Below are 13,291 nucleotides of genomic sequence, written 5' to 3' on the forward strand. Positions count from 1 at the left end.
TATTCAAATATATATACATTTTTTCCTCTTTCTTTTTACAAAGAAGGGAGCATTCCATTCATTGTATTCAATGGTTCACTTTTTTTCAGTTAACTATGTATCCTGACAATCGCTCTCTTTTCCAGTGTACAGCAACGGTTCTTAACTGGGGGAAAAATTCCCCGCCATCTCTAGGTGATGTCAGAAATTTTGGGTTGTCACAACTTGTATGACAGAATTGTTATTGGCATCTGGTGGGTACAGATGATGCTGAACATCCTACAATGCACAAAAAAGCCACTCCAACAAAGAATTACCTGGTTCAAAATGTCAGTAGTGCCAAGATGGAGAAATCAAGTTTACAGTAACCTGTTCTAATGTCCTTGTCTGTTGATTTACAACATCTGTGTAAGTCTCTTTTTATTAAGTAATGTTTCCCTTTATTAGGGATCATGATTTCCTGCTTATTTACGTTCTAGTACTTTTAAAAATTGTGTTCTTGACAGGTTGGCTATTTTGTTACATTGAACTGGAATATATTCTCTTCCTTTAATAGGTGCTAAATGTTTTTCTGGAAGTTGTGTAAGTTGCTTCCTGACTTCATTGATCCTGTCAAGATGGGTTTAAGATTGTGTTAGGATTTATCAGTATAATTTTTGCCCTTAGTTCTATAACACAACTCTTGATATAGGTTTTGATCCTTACTTCTGAGTTACGACTTTTTAGATCTTAACCAATTTTCTTGGTTTGACTTCTTCATTCTACCCGCCCCAAAGCAGCAATATCTTCCAACATTGTACATGCTCTCATATCTCTCTTCAACTTTCTGCTTCTCAGTTAGGATGATCAAATTCATCCTGGTTTGTCCAGGACTGTCCCAATTTTAAAACCGAAAGCTCCATGTTCTGGGAACTTCCTCAGTCCTAGGAAGACTGAGATGGTTGGCTATTGTGTTCTCAGGGACTGCTCTCTGTTAGAACTCACAGAGATTGTATATACTTGCACTCTTCAGCCCTCAGTCAAGGACATATGGGGGCATTCCACTGCAGGTTTCTGGGACCCTTCCTCTGTGCAGCTCCCTCTCTGCTATTCTACAATAAAACTTCTAGAAGCCTCAACAACCCAAACTCAGTAAATTATAACTACAAATTTTCTAAAACCAGGAAAAGACTCTAAATGATAAATTCAAGAATCACCACAAGGGTCAAATAGGAAAAAAAAAGAAGCAAAATAAATCTTTCCCTAGGTATACGGTAGAACTGCTGAAAATCAAAGGGAGATTTTTGATTTTTTCTTGGAGTTTTCATCTCCCTATTTATGTTGTCTACATATTTTTGTATGTTTTTCACTTTTCCCTTGGAACCCTTAGCATATTAGCCGTGGTTATTTTAAATTTTGAGGGTGAAATTTCTAAAATCTCCCATATCTCAGTCTTACTCTGTTACTTGCTTTGTCTCTTTAGACTATTTTTATCTTGCCTTTTAGCATGCTTTATATTTTTTATTGAAAGCTGGACATGATGTATTAGGTATAGGAATGGCAGTAAATAGGCCTTTAGTTTTATGTTTATCTGGGTAGAAAGATGGCTAGAGATATATGGGGTTGGGTATTTTCCTTCCTGTAGGTTGGTTAGGCTTTGGTAAAGTAATTTCCATTGAGAGCAGGCAGAAAACAGAATGCTCTGGAAATACCAAAAAAAAAAAAAAAAAAAAAAAAAAGATGGTGACCTCTCCCCACCAACACACTCCCTTCTGGAATTATGAAAGGTTTTCTCCCATCTTTTCAATGACAACCGGGAGATGTTCCTGAAGGTAAATCTCAAAAAGTGTTCCTCTCACAAAACAACAACAAACTTGCCCCTTAGGTGTTTATACTCATTCTGTAGCAGGTGGTCAGTTGCAATTTATGTTTTCCTAACAGTTCCTGGCTCTAGCAACTTCTGCTTCTGTTAAGCTTTGGTTCTTTGTATTTACTTGTCTCTCCAGTTTTCAGGGCATCAGTTTGCCCTATGACCTCAGCTGTCTAATAGATCTAAAAAAAGTTATTGATTTGCACTTTGTTTAGCTTTTACTTGTGAGGATGGGAGGGACAATTTCCAAGCTATTTACATGTCAGAGACTGGACATGACTTTCCTTACTTTTCAGGCTTGATGTTAGGTTGTATTAGAATGGTCTTTTTCTTTTTTGGTGGGGGAGTGTGGAGAGTCAAGTCATTTATTTGTCTTTGACATGAAAATGGAAAATCAGGGTGGAGAAGGGAGAACAAGAGGGGAACCAGCCAGGTGTTTAGATTTTTGTCAAGTCAGAATGAGAACAGCAGCTCCTCACAATGGGAATCTCAGCAACATGGCAACTGAGACTGGACCAAAAGCAGTTTATTGAAGCACCATATTCTACTAAGTCTTATTCCAAACTGAGCAGACCTAAGCTTATACTTGAAAGTAACACTATCTGGAATATATTAAGAGCACAGAGATGAATCGACATACAGCAAGTCAGCCACAGGGCAAACAGCATGGGATAGGCTAACCTATGAGCAGAGCTCAGGGCTCAGGAGGCATCTCAGTTTCCTCCCTGGGCTTGACACAGAATGGGTCTTTTTCAAATTTGCCATTATACTTAGGATGTGGTCTTAACTTCAAGGACACAGCCTTTATGGGATTTCAAGTGAAACCTGGAGTGTTCTCCAAAGATTTTATACTCTAGCTTGAATTAAATCACATTGTCTTTTCAGTATTGTGTATCTCTGAAATCTCTGCTTATCTCTTGAGCTTTCCATCTTCTTTAATCCACATCTTAGGATTTCTAGAGTTTTGCCTTGTGAGCAACCTTAAGAGTTGGCCATGGGCTACAGTGAAATTATTACACTGATTTTTTTTTAATGTTTTATTTATTTATTCATGAGAGTCAGAGGCAGAGAGTGGCAGAGGGAGAAGCAGGCCCCCTGCCTAGCAGGTAGCCCGATGCGGGACTCGATCCCAGGACTCTGGGATCATGACCTGAGCCGAATGCAGATGCTTAACCATCTGAGCCACCCAGGCGGCGCCCCTGTTACACTGATCTTTATTCCCACACACACTGAGACTGCTACTCTCTATATGGGCTCTCTTTCCCTGCAGAGTAGTTTCTAAAGTATCTTCAGTGAGAAAACCAAGGTGGCTGTGAAGAGGCTCATTTCATGAACTTCCTTTCTGGCAAGGAATGCAGCACAATGTTGGTTGCTTTCTGATGTATGAAATCAGTTGCTTTTATATATTTTTTAAAACTTTAATTTTTTTTAATAGTGATGGTAGGCAAGAGGGGGAGTAAGTCCAATACTAGGTATTCTGTCTTTTCTAGCCACTCTTGCATGTGAATGATAGTTTGCTTAAATATAGAACCCAGGGCAGATAGCTTATTCCTTTGACACTTTGAGGATAGTACTTCTAGTAGATTAGGATTATGAAGGCTGGACTCATCATATTTATATAATTTATTAAACTGCTGAACTAAGCAATATCAGCTGGAAGATGGTCCCAAGTTCTTGAAATCTGGTGAGGCTGCCATCATTGATATGGTTCCTGGCAAGCCTATGTGTGTTGAGAGTTTCTCTGACTATTCTTCTCTGGGCCATTTTGCTGTTCATGACATGAGACAGACGGTTGCTGTGGGTGTCATCAAAGCAGTGGACAAGAAAGCAGCTGGAGCTGGCAAGGTCATCAAGTCTGCCCAGAAAGCTCAGAAGGCTAAATGACTATTATTGCCACCCCAGTCTTAATCAGTGGTGGAAGAATGGTCTCAGAACTGTTTGTGTCAATTGGCCATTTAAGTTTAATAGTAAAAGACTGGTTAATGATAACAATGCATCGTAAAACCTTCCAAAGGAAAGGAGAATGTTTTGAGGACCGTTTGTTTTTTTGTGTGTGTGTGGGACAGTTTTAAGTTATTAGTTTTTAAAATCAGTACTTTTTAATGGAAACAACTTGACCAAAAATCTGTCACAGAATTTTGAGACCCATTAAAACAAAAGTTTAATGAGAAAAAAAAAAGAAATAGCACTTGTTTTTTCAAGTTTTTCCAAGTTTTGGATCTTTTTTCATCTGCACAATGAATATACAAATACTTGACATGTTTACCTGTAAAGAGTAATATTGGATAATTATTTTAAAAGGCAATGGAACCTATAAATATCTCTATTGTTAGAATGTACCATGATTCAAACTACTCAGTATTTTCTTTTTGGAAATTTTTTTCTTTCAATTTTCCATTTTTGGAAGTTTATTTTAATGAAGTTTTACTTTCCCAGTTTGGACTTTTCAAAAATCAAAATTATACAAAGGTGTTCATCTTAACAATAGTAGCTATCATTTATTGAAGGCTTACTCTGTCGAAGATACCATTCCAAACAATAGTGTAATTAATTTACAGAAACTCAGTTATATCTGTATTATAGGCTGAATTTTGTACCCCTCAAATTCATATGTCCACATCTCAACCCCCAGTACTGCAGAATGTGACTGTATTCATGGACATGTTTTTTAAATAGGTGAGTCAGCTAAAATGAGATCTTTAGGGTGCACCCTAATCCAATGACTCCTGTCTTCATAGAATAGGAAATTTAGGCACAGACATATATAGAGGGGAAATGATGTGAAGATGGGGAGAAGATGGCCATCTGCAAGTTAAGGAGACAGGGTTGGAAATGATCCTTCCTGTACAACTCTCACAAGAAACTAAGTCTGCCAAAAATTTAATCTCAGACTTTTAACCTCCTGAACTGTAAAAATAAATTTTTGATGTTTAAGCCACCCAGACTGTGGTACTTTGTTATAGCAGTCCTAGGAAACTAATACGACTTGCTTAGTGAAAACTAAAATAAAAAAGAGTAAAGAAGAGATAAATTTTTGTGTAATTGGAATACACTAAGATTATATTTTGTATTTCACCATATGGGGTTCTATACACAAAATTATGTGTGTTGTGATTTATGGGAGTTTTTATTTAAAAAATTACTATGTAGTTTGTCCCTGTAACCTGACTAAGGGTTATAGCTACCAATTAAAATACAGTTGTACCTTATTTCATTTATCATTATAATAAACCCATAAGGTATGTAGTATTATTCCCATTTTATAAATGAGGAAACAAATCCAGAGCAGTTGACTTATTGCCCATGGTAACAGAGTAGATAACTGTCGAAGCTGATATTTCAGCCTGAGTTTTTCCTAATCCCAGGCTAAATCTCTTAACTGCTACAATTTACTGAATTATAGCTCCTTTCTTGTTTCTTTCACAGCCAAATTTTAGAAATTACCTCTTTTCACAACCACCCCCGCCACTGTTTTCTTTATTATCTAGAATCTAAAGTTCTTTCTCTTTATACTTTTTAAAGGAAAATCAGCCTTTTTTCTTGGCAATTTAAAAGATTTCTATTTTGATTTGATCACATTTCATCTTCCTTTGCTATTTGCACTGCTAATCACAAATTCTTTCTTGAAAATTTTCATCTTTTAAATATTCCCCTTTCTCTTGCATATTCTTTAATGGTACCTTTGCTTTTCCTTCACTGCTATTTTTTTAAAAGTCTCAAACATTAACTTTGGAGAAACCTCAAAGCTGAGTCCTCAGTCTCTTCTGTTCTTCCAATAAACTTATTCCCAAAGAAGGCTTTTCTGACTTCACTAATAATGTTCCCTCCTTTACCCTCAAATATTAAACACCTTATAGAACCCTCTACTTACCTCTATTCTCAATTTCCTGTTGACTGTAAGACAAAGTATCTTGGAATTCTCTCCTCTATGTCATTTTCAATCTAATTTTTAACCAACCTCTGTCACAAACACAATGTTTCTTTAGGTATTTTTGGGTTTATTCTCATCATTACTTTATTTTGGCCACATTCTTTATATAACTAGTCAGTTATAGAATATGGGCAAAGCAGTTACTGTAATTAAGCTCTCTTCTGGGCCCTGGAAATGCAGTGCTGATTAAGTGACAGACACTCTCTGTGGTTACCACTAGCAAATTAGAAATTGGGACTCTCTGGAGGAGGATAAAATAGAAAAGATACCCCCTACCCCGAGCTGATGAATTACTAAAAACAAAACAAAACAAAACAAAACAAAAACAGACAAAGTCCTACCCTGGCAAAGACTTATCAGATGGATTTCAGCTTCTCCACTTGCCACCTCAGATGGGTGATACTTTGTAGAGCACTACATTCATAGTCTACTCAGATATCATTCTTATAGACTCATGAACTTTATCTTTCCGGCTCACCATTCTAATCAGTTACCTAATCTTACTTGTTCTTGCCTTTCCAATTTATTTTCCCTTTGTTTCCTGCCATAATATTCTAGCCTTTGTTCTCCCTAGTTCATCTTGTCCAATTCTGGAGACTATTCTAAGAAAGCACTTCTATAAACATTTCCTGTTCTTTATCAAGCCAAACTTCTCAACTTGTCTGTCTTGTCTGTCTGATCCTACCTTTACTTTGAAACTCATTTTTCCTGAGTCCTTAATTCTGAACTACTTTGAGAATGATCTTCACTCCTTACTAGAGATTGTCTGCTTTTAACCCTGGTGCATCTTTTTATGCTTCTTTTCCATCTAGATGCTCTGCCCTGCTTTCCTGGAATGCTTCCACTTGCCTACCCTCCATTACTGTCAGTTCAATGCACATTTCTTTCAAATGTAGAACTCTTTCTTTATGAATAAAGGCAACCCTCTTTGCCCTGCAAATTTCTCTTTCACTTATTTAAAATACAGCCCTTATCAGGAATGTTCTTTATCTAGAATTACTTTAGGTGTATAGGTCTTATTTTCTAGATTTAAAGCATTTGGAAAATGTGGATTGTATTTTGTTCCTTATTGTGACCTCACTACTTCAGAGCTCAGCAATTTGTAGGACCCATAGCATGTACTAAATAAATAACTCTGTTCTGTTTAACTTTCTCAAGTCATACATAATACATCATAGTCTCCTCATCTAAAAATAAAGAAGATAGTCTTAAAATCTCAAAACTTTAAGCTACCAACAAGCTTAGTGAAAATAATGGCTATTAGATCTTAATGGCTGCCTAATTCTCTTAATTGTTGTCTTGAGGGAGGGTCTGAAACTTCCATAAACAGTGGGGTGTTAATGCTCAAATAAAGGTAAAGGTTGGTTGGCAGTTAGAGGGAGAAGGTGAAAAGGTGAGGGAGTATCAGACCTGAGAACAGTATGTGTGCCCTCTTTATTCCTGGCCTCATTCCTGCAGTTTTGTTCTGGGGCCCTCTTTCAAACTCTCCTCCATGCCCACCAAAACCACCTTCCTCTACCTATGTTCATAGGTGTAAGTGCACATCCCCATAGAGGAATCGGGAAAAAGACCAATGAAATACTTATGACGTTGCAAGTAATGCTCACTTTTGACTAGGGAGAATAGGAGTAGATCTTGATTTTCATCTTTTCCTTAGCCCTGTTCTACCAAGGCCTCCTAATACATAGGTTGGTGGATCCTAGAAAAGTGAGGGAAGAAACATGACCACCTAAATATTACACATTGCAGTCTTCAACTTTCTGGAACTTTGTTCCATTTTACTATTCTCAGTATGCAGATGCATAGACTCTTCTCACTATAAAATAAGCAGTAAAATTCTAAGTCTATAGAATAAAGCACAGCATAGTCCATAAATTCACAGAGACTTGGAGAAATGATTTAATACCAAACCTACTTAAAATTTTATATTGGATAGGTAACAAAGCTTAATAAGTAATGACAAAGTTTCTTCCAGCTAAAAGTTGCCATATAGATAAAATGACAAGGATAGTCGAGGTGATGATAATTATTAATTAATCAAGTTGTTTTTAAATTTAACTTAATCATAGCTCTGTGTGACATCTAGAGGTAAAATTATCACACCTCTTTTTGTGTAGTCTTGAACTAGCCTGCTAAAAATGTAAAGATGAATGATCTGGAAATTAGTAACTTTATTAGTTTCCTAGGGCTGCCATAACAAATTTCCACAGGCTGGGTGAGTTTAAAACGCAGACTCAGCTTTGGAGTTAGAGTAAAATGCAATAGTAGTTTAAAGAACAATGTGACACTGGAGAAATAGAAAAATAACAGAGCAAATTTGAATTTCTTTACTTTTATTCAAATACAGATAATAGGAAAATAAGACATTCAGATTTTTACATTTTTTCACTTAATGTGTTTGTTTGCTTATTGGTGGATAAAGAAATACTGCTTTCTTCAGAATGAAAAATAAATTACACTTTGAAATATATATTTAAAAATAAACATAATGTAGAATCTATGTTTATATATCATTCTTATTAACTCTCAAAGTTTTCATTTATACAGCTTCTTATTTGAAAGTCTATGTAATAATAGAATGAAACAAAGGTATTAATATAAGGATTTGTAGTATATAATATAAATTATTTCATGTGTATCAGTCTGATATTCTTAGCAACTATAAACTCCTTGAAGAAAGGGGACTTGTAATTTATATACTTGGAAGTCTTTTTATGATACAACACAATGTTGAGAATAAAATATTTGCTCAAGAAAAGCAATAATTTGTCTTTATTTTTAATTACCATGAAAATGTCGTTTAACTTATTTGTTTGCAAAGAAAACGAAACATCTTACTTAAATATTTACTGATACTTAAGATATAGCATGAGCAATGGGTTTACAACCCAGTGTGGTCTCAGTCCCATATTATTATTTCTCCTCTTCAGCAAATGAGAGTAGAACTGAAAACAAATAATTATGCTCATTTTTACTATTTAACGATTTAACACACTGTTTCTAAGTTGGCTTTATTTTGGCTTTTAGGCTTTGAAATAAATAAAATGTCTTTGTCTAACCCTTTCTGAGAGGACAGTCTATCAATATTTAATTTGACCAGCCAGAAAAAGCACTAACATAGCATAAAACAATTTATGAGATTGGCTTAGTCTTGGATTTCCTTATTAAATGTAGTTAAAATTTATCTACAAGAGCGTTATGTGTACATGTTTGTTATCTTAATAATTCTAATTAACTTTTGGTAATTGCTGAGAATCTGCAATTTATGAAGTATTTCTATTTTTTATTGTTATAGTTCTCAACAACCAGCAGAGAAATTAATAAAATAAGCCTATGAAAAATGAAACAATGCAGGCCAAGTAAGTTTTCCTTCTCATTAGAGAATATAAAAATCACTGACAAATATTCTATATTTAAATATTTGAAAAGAATCCAGAGTACCAGTAAAGTTATATGAAAATATGAGAAATCTTTAAAATATTACATATATACATACATATACAAATACATGTTTATGTGTATGATTTTTTTAGTACTTTTATTTATTAATTACTGAGGTGTGTGACTCCCCTGATTAATAGGTTTCCTTCTTTGATGCTTAATTTACCTTTCTCGAGTCATAAAAGATACATACATTATAGTTTCCTCATCTAAAAATAAAGAAGATAGTCTTAAAATCTCAAAAATTTAGGCCACCAGCAAGCTTAGTGAAAATAATGACTATTAGGTCTTGCTATAATCTTGCTATAATAATAGTCATGGATTGTTAAAGATGCATACACTGAACTGAGTTACATAAATGATTCAGATTAATTTGAACTTCAGTCAGTCTCACAAAACAATATGGTGTTTCTCATTCACTGATTGTTCATGCTACAAAGCCATGATTACAATTAGTTTCTAGTAATAGTGGGACTGACAGGTTTTGAAAATAGAGATTTTCTGGAGATGACATCTGTGGGCCCTTTGCCACATTTAATGATATGCAATATAATAGTAAAGAAAAGAAAAACAACAAGGCATTATCTATGCGATTCGACTAAAAGAAAAAATATTTGATTGCCATCTGATTTGTCCTAGAAACGTGAGTTATAGCAAATTATTAATTTAAAACAAAAACCTTACTAAGTATTTTACACGTAATATGTAGATATTGGATAATTTATCAGTTTGTTAAACAAAATAAAACTACTGACCCACCTTATTCTTCAACGTAGGGAAGTAGGTTAAATTGACCAACTTTATAATTAGATATTAGTTGAAATTTCAAGTCTGTCATTATTTAGTCAACTTGATTAGCATTTCTGGGACTTGATTTCCATATCTGAAGATTGGTTTTAATGAATTTCACCTCATAAGGTTGTTGTCATGATTAAATGGGATACACTATGGAAAGAATCTGGGTTAGGAAGTGCCTAATAAATCACGGTAGTGAGAGTCGGCTATGGTTATATTTCTCCTTATAGGAATTGGTTAGCTAGTCATTATTTATCTTCTATTTTCAAGGTTTATCTTCTATTTTCAAGGTTTGCAGCTACTGAGATATGTTTCTTAATGTGCAGAGAAGGAGAGAAAATCCTGGGCCTATGAAAAATAGGGAGATGAAATGCAAACTGCTGTATAAATCTGAGATATTCAAAGGAACTGGTTAAATGAAAAATATCTTGGTCTCTAGGTAGAGAAAATATTAAACTCTCTCCTGAAAATATTAAATTATATAGTGATTGGCCTGCACAATATATAGGTTTCAATTATTGAGTGTTTACTGTATCCATTTGGTCCATGAATCAGTCATGATAAGGTAATATAAAAAATGGTCTCATGCTGGTGATATCCTTTGGTCATTTGACATAATTAACACAATATGAAATATGGAGACATAACCCTGCAAACACTTCCAGTGTTCCAAAAGAGAAACAACCCATATAAGTTAGAGTTTTCCGACAAGATAAACAGCAGATTTTCCATCTAAGAGATTATAAAATCAGCATGTTTAATATAATTAAGATATGAGGAAAGTCTATAAATCATGAGAAAAGAATGTAAAAAAAGCACAGACTTACTTGGAAAAGTATCTAGAATCTAGATATGAAAATAAAGAAACAAATAGGAAAATAATCCTGAATTCTAGAAGTGAAATTTATGGACATTAAAATTAAGGAGAAATACTAAAATTCATGAGAGATACAATGCAAAGTTTTAGCATAAGTCTGATAGAATTCCAAAGGGAAAGAATATAGAAAATGGGAAAGAGAATATAAACAAGGAATTGTGAGAATTTCTACATATTGAAAAGATATAATTCAGAAACAGAAAAGAAGAATCTAGTGCAAGAAGGAATTGGTAAACAAATTGTTTTTCTAAACAACTTTGATTTAATAATAAGATATTATATATTGAATTAGAACCATATTATGGTATAGAAATAATGACTCTTTTGGAGAGTATAAAATGGGTCACAAAATATTGGACAACAGATGTATGAGAATATAGTAACAGGCATTCAAATGCAATAATATTGTTCAGTAGGAGTTAGGGATCTTGATTAACTTTAGACAAGGTTAAGTATTCATGTTAAAGTTTAAGATTGAATGCTGCAAGGACATAAATGCAATGTAAAACTTACAAACTAATGGGGGAGAGTAAGCAGTATTTGATTAATAAAAGAGAAGCTGGGAAACAAAAATGAACAAAGAAAAGTGTGGCAAATAGAAAACACAGAAAAATGAAATAAATTCAAATTAAGGAACCACAATAAATACAATGGCATTAAATCCATTAGAGTTTTAAATTCATAGAACTTCAAGTTGAATAAAAACAGAATTCAAGCTTATGTTTAGAAAAAAAATCAGCTAAAGCATATGTAAAAGTAAAATCAGTATTCAGGGTACAGTACACAATAAAAAAAGGGAGAGAGTGTTCACCAGAATGAAATAATGGTCAGTGCTTTCATGCACTTAATAACATAGCTTCCAAATACATGAAAAGTTGACATATGCAAAGCAAAACAAAAAGTTAAATAAATAGGCCAAAAAGGGAATCTCAACCACTATAAAATTTTTATTATTGTGAAGATGTCATCCTCTAACCATGATTAAATAAAATTAATAAAAGAAAAACAAGAAAAATTAAAGGACTTTTTATGTTTCAATAATTTATTAGTCAGCTGATTAAATCTGAACCTGCAGCATCCTGTAAGCTAGAAAGTAAGGAAAGTTTAAAAATTAAATGATGGGTGCTTGTCAAGGGGACACATATGCCAAATGAAAGAGCTCCCAATAGCCAAAGCTGGGGCAATTTGAGCAAGTTTGAGCAAACAAAGTAAGTACTGTTAAATTATAACCCAAATATAACAAATATCTGTACACCCAAACAGATGATATACATAATGATTGAATAAATAAATTAATGGAGGAAATAGACAAATCTCTCATGTAGAAGAGTTGCAAATAACTATATAGATACTTCTCCTTTAAAAAGGTGGAACATGATTTCCCATTCCTTAACGATGGGATGTATACAATGACTTCTATCCAGAGTACAGAATGGAAAGGGAGAAAAACAGAAACTTAACAGTAGAGAAACTTGACAAATATTATCTCATTCAGTTGATCAATATTAACATCATCAGTGATAAGTCATGTTCATGCTATTTTTTATATATGTTGAGAATGTCACCCAGTGTATAATTGGGTCTTGCTTGTTATTAATTCGGACTTGTTCTGTCTTTTAATTAGAGTGTTTTGTACATTAACATTTAGTGCAACATTAGATATTGTTAGATTTAGTCTGTCATTTTATCATTTATATTTATCCCCTCAGTTTTATTTCATTATTATTCTGTTCCTCCTTTTCTGCCTTCTCCTTAGAATATTTAATTTTTTTAAAAATTTATTTTAGTCCATACACTGGCTTTTTAGCTATACCAATTTGCATATGTTTCAATGTTGCTTCAAGTCCTTTCAAAGACTGAAGGGTCTATGATTTAATAAGCTAATAACAAATTAGCTTGCTGCAATTTCATGGATGCTGGCAGAAGACATGAAACGCCTGGGTCAGAGATAAGGAACTCTTTATTACTCATAGTAGTAGCAGTCAATGTATCAATAATATCTTCCATGGCTTCTGAGACTCATTTCTCACAAGGCAACATTATGAGAACCAGGTGACATCTGCATACATAGTGATTTGTACAACAGATGATGAACTCTAAGCTCAGGGAACCTGATTATTTTATAATAGGCTATAAACCTGCCTGTCCTTTGGGCGCCTGGGTGGCTCAGTTGGTTAAGCGACTGCCTTCAGCTCAGGTCATGATCCCGGAGTCCTGGGATCGAGTCCTGCATCGGGCTCCCGGCTCGTCGGGGAGCCTGCTTCTCCCTCTGACCCTATCCCCTCTCATGCTGTTTCTCTCTCTCTCTCTCTCAAATAAATAAATAAAATCTTAAAAAAAAAAAAAAAACAACAACCTGCCTGTCCTTTGCTTTGGAGGCCACATTATTTTGATTAGACTACAGTTATTATGCCGCCTA

Source organism: Mirounga leonina, unplaced genomic scaffold (genome assembly GCF_011800145.1).
Source record: "Mirounga leonina isolate KUSES-001 unplaced genomic scaffold, KU_Mleo_1.0 Mir_151, whole genome shotgun sequence".
Lineage (NCBI taxonomy): Eukaryota > Metazoa > Chordata > Mammalia > Carnivora > Phocidae > Mirounga > Mirounga leonina.